Source organism: Meleagris gallopavo, chromosome 2 (genome assembly GCF_000146605.3).
Source record: "Meleagris gallopavo isolate NT-WF06-2002-E0010 breed Aviagen turkey brand Nicholas breeding stock chromosome 2, Turkey_5.1, whole genome shotgun sequence".
Lineage (NCBI taxonomy): Eukaryota > Metazoa > Chordata > Aves > Galliformes > Phasianidae > Meleagris > Meleagris gallopavo.
The window spans coordinates 59697078-59701474 of record NC_015012.2 but is presented as its reverse complement, the minus strand read 5'-3'; the positions used below and the strand labels follow the sequence as shown (position 1 = coordinate 59701474).

The 4397-nt window shown below is 40.9% G+C and overlaps 1 protein-coding gene across 1 annotated transcript in view; it reads left to right on the top strand.

Moving 5' to 3' along the window:
• Positions 1-4397, top strand: part of NR0B1 (nuclear receptor subfamily 0 group B member 1) — a 128497-nt gene that overhangs the window by 122121 nt on the left and 1979 nt on the right.

Genomic DNA, 4397 nt, shown 5'->3' with positions numbered 1-4397 from the left:
CTGGCTTATTCCCCTAGGGAAAATTGGTTTAAAAAACAAAAAAAAATTATAATATTAAATGGGGGGAATAAAAGTGTAAATAAAAAGTTTTCTTAAAATAGAAGACAGCAGCAACTATCTATGTGTAAACCACTAGCACTAAAATATGTTTTTTAAAATGCAGTTAGTATAGTTGAGGCAGTCGTTATTCTTAATAGAAGGTGTGCAAGGGAGAGAGGAAAAAGCTTTCTTTTGCTGCCACCTTGCGCAGAGGATAATTACAGCTCCTGCACTCAGGTTAGGAGCAGAGTGGACTGTTGTTTAGTACCTACTTGGATAAAACTTGGGGAAGGTAGAAATAGTTGGAGAGATAGCCAAACATGGGGGACAAATTCATTCATAGGCGTTACCAACAAGGTTTGTATTGCTGCATCAATAAGGGTCTCATCATGGGCTGGGATGCCACTGCAGAGGAAACTAAACAGCAAAAAGCAACTCCCATCCTGAAAACTAATGGTGTAGCTTAAATGCGTGTTTTCATGATGATCACATAACTCTGGGTAGGGTTGTATGTCCTGAGAAGTTTCTCAAAAAATTCCAAAGAACAAAAAGAATGTAAATGAAGTTCACTACCAGTTCAGACTTAAGGTGATTCACACCACAAAAGAGCAAGCTTAGTCTCTACTAAAAAAAATCCATTTTTACATTTACACACACATACAATAAACATACACATATAGAGTATACTTTATGCATAAGTGTTGTATGAGCTCACAATAGATTCTAAGGTTATCAAACACCTCTGAAACATAAATACATGTGTATGTTTCCTTCTTTCTGTGTAAATGGCATATGAGCTCACATGCTTTGTTAAAAGCATGGTTCGCTTTTAACAACACCTGACTGCTCTCTTTTCCAAAAAGTGCAAAGCATGATGATGAAATATTTACATAGTAGTTAGGCAGCAGATGAATCTTGGATAAAGAAAAAAGAAAAAAAAAAAAACAGCCTCTGATTAAGCCATCTTCATATTGCACTGATTTTTGTAATATACTGCTCATGCTTAGGGATGGAAATATTTCTATTTTCTTCCCTGCTGAGTGGCAGAAGAGACTTGGCAATATGTAATAGCTGAGCCTTGTTAGCAGGCAAGGATTTTCAGCTGAGCAGTCACCTTGAGATGTTTTGGATCTATTGTGCCACTAAACACAAAAGTTTTCATGACTCAGGTGGAGCTGCTTACATCTCCGGGTTTGATAAGCAGGAGTATCCCTCTCTGAACAAATTCTGCATTCCATTCAATTTTCTGAAGTTGTCATGAAAAATACTGCTTCTGTGCACAATGAATTCACCTTGAACCCACTGTGTTCTATCATATTTCTCTTGGACCAGCTATACTGTTAGTCATTTCGTTATTGATGGAAGCACCTGGGAACAGTAAATAGGAAATCTGAATGGGAAAAGCAATTTATCAAGGCTTTCTGCAAAGAACTGGCAAAAGCGTGTCTCTTCATAGGTTAAAGGAGCAGGAATGACTAGGTAAAAAATAAAAAATGGCTTACGGGATAAACCAAGATAAAGGTTTAGGATCCACATGGGAATGGGAGAAGAAACTGTTACAATTAGGGAACAGGGTAGGAAAGGGATTGATTTTAGTGTAGAGACAATGTGCCAGGAGCTGACTGGAAGTGAATGGAGACTGTAAGTCACCAGACAAACCAGAGCTGGAGCAAAGGGATGCTTGGAGGATACTCTGTGTCACATCCAGAAAATATCGCAGCGTAGGGAAGAACCTACCCAGGAAGCTGGCACAGACAACACCAATATCTCCTTCTGGGACAAAACATATTGCTCTTTTTCCCCACTGTCAGCTGAGCTGAAGAAAGTGCCAGAACAGCTGCTGTGTGGTAGTGAAGAGCAAGCCGCCTAGTCTTCTATGGGAACACAGTACTCAATGAAGTAAGCAAAGCTGCTCTGCTGGTCCATAGAGCTATAAAGCCCAATTTTCTGCTGGGAAGAAGTACTGGGACAGATCCTTTTCTGTCTAAACTCTCTCCTCTGCAGGGTGGATGAACTCTGAATTGGATGTCTATGTGGCCATCTCTGTGACATGAGAGAAGATTCCTTTGGATGTTTCTGGCAGCAGGGACAGACAAAGCTTACTTCCAGCTCCACTTTATGCAGAGCAGTGCTACGTTGTGCTATGCTGAGCTCCTATAGGAATAGCACAGTACTGGCTAACACAGTGCCTTTTTTGACTATTTCAGCTCTTGGGCACTGTGACCCACAGCTAGTGCTGTGAAATTGACAGGTCACAGCCGGAACCAATAGTTGAGCACCACGTAAGAAAGCATTCCTAACCCAGGGAACTCAGGTGCAAGCAATCTACCTGTGTGACCTGAAGGGGTGGAGCCTGGGACCGACCCTCCTCACCCTCATTTAAAGATTAGCAGCTAAGGGAGCAGTATCTTTTTGGATAGGGATTGTACTCCTTTGGAGCGGTTACTGGTTGTTGAAAGGGGTGAGCTGATTTTCCTTTATCGTTTTCTATTCCTCCACAGTGCTTACAAGCATCCCAGTAGAAGGTGCTGTCATGGACTTCTTTTGCAGCTCACCTAGCGTTCTTCAAAGTGCTGCTCTACACTGCGTGCAGACAGTGTTGGTCTCTGGAGTATGGTTGTGGAGCTGCTGTTGCTGCTGCTGCTCAGCATCGTAACAAAAGCCATGTGACCATGTGGCTTTTCTCATCTGTGGGAGAGAAGAAGCAGGAGGGGAAAGATACTATCTCAGCTGCTGATTTAGCAGCTTGTGTTTAGAGTAAATTCAGCCCTGAGACCTGTGCTGTTCCGGTGGTTGTGACTGGACAGTACTGCAGAATTACTGAATGTGGCACTGTGGTAGTGTACCTCATACTTAATCTGTTGAATTTGGGGTGCCTTTATAGGCATGTAGCATCCATATATAAAATTGCCTCACAATGCATCCTGCAACCCTGGAAAAATTGCTTTGTGTGGGACAGTAGCCTCTACAGGCCATGTTGTGTATGGTTTCTCTGTAGTTCTGTGCCATGTTCCTGCACGCTCTTTGGTTGTATTACCCAGTTGTATATTTACATGTAATTTTTTCCCCACCTTTTTAAAATGTATCAGTACCTTTCCAATTAAATCATAAATACAATTTCTAATTCTTAATGCATTTTCTCCCTTCCTCCCGTACCTCTGGCATTCTGAGTATGAATCTTCTTAGCACGTTTTTTCCAGCCAACAAGTTACACGCATCTGAAGTAAATGTAAACTCCCAGGCCATTTAATTACACAGTCCTCCCAGTGATTGCCTTCACTGCACAGAAGCAGGGCTGTACCAGATATTCATTCCCACCTGGCCCAGAGTTCCCCAGTATGTGTGCTTAGCACCAGAGAACCAGCAGCAGCCAGCCACTAATCATAAAGCACCATTCCTACAATATCCTTTCCTCTGAAGAGATTTGAGAAAGGATAATCTGGAAGCCAGCTTGCACTTGTAGTTAATGTGGTTATGAGTGTTTCTTTCAGATAAGAAAAAAGCATAGCTTTTATTCACTGTCTTTTAAGTTTAATATATAACTTTGTTTAGGTAGACTTTAATAGCTTGTTTTGAACTTTGCAGCAGTTTGCTGATATGGATATGAATACCGGTAAAGCTTAATGAGCAATAACTCTGTTCTCAAAGGCATGGTTTTGCAACTTCAGTTTTCTTGTTGTGAAATGGCCCTGTGTATTGGTTGGATTGGTTGAATCTGTTATGCTGTCAGTCTTTAAAGATAGAACTTCTTCCTCTAGTGGACTTTCTGAACATTGCAAGAAGCAGCAATAAATAAATAAAGTCAGAAAGCCAATCAGGAATCTATTTTTCTGTCATTCAGTGTAAGTAGTAAGCAATCCGAACATTTTGGAATTTTGATCTGCAGCCTGAGATCTTCACACACACATTGTCTTAGCGCTCATAACGTTTATTTTAAATGGTCAAAGTCTAGTGTTTTAAGTCTGGAAGGTACACAGTGAAGACTCAATAGCTGATGCCACAAGAGGTTTGCAGAGGAACTTGAACTAAAACATCCTTAAATAAACCAGCACTGTAGGGACGAAGGCTGAGGCTTGTTAGCTGGCACTGCAGGCTACAGGCGTTCACACTGCTAGTATAAATCAACAGTCCTTTCAGTGCTTATGTCAGCAGTGAAATTGGCCTGGATTTTTTTAGATATTCACACTGTGTCTAAATGAAGGTAAATAACCACACAAGTGTTTACACAAGCACACATGGTATACAGACACCTTTTCTTCTGTGTATACTTATGTTATTTACCGATTTTACATAAGGAAAATGTCAGTAGTTTCTAGTTCAGAAGTAAAGAGCCTGCCCTTTCGTTTTATATTACCCGT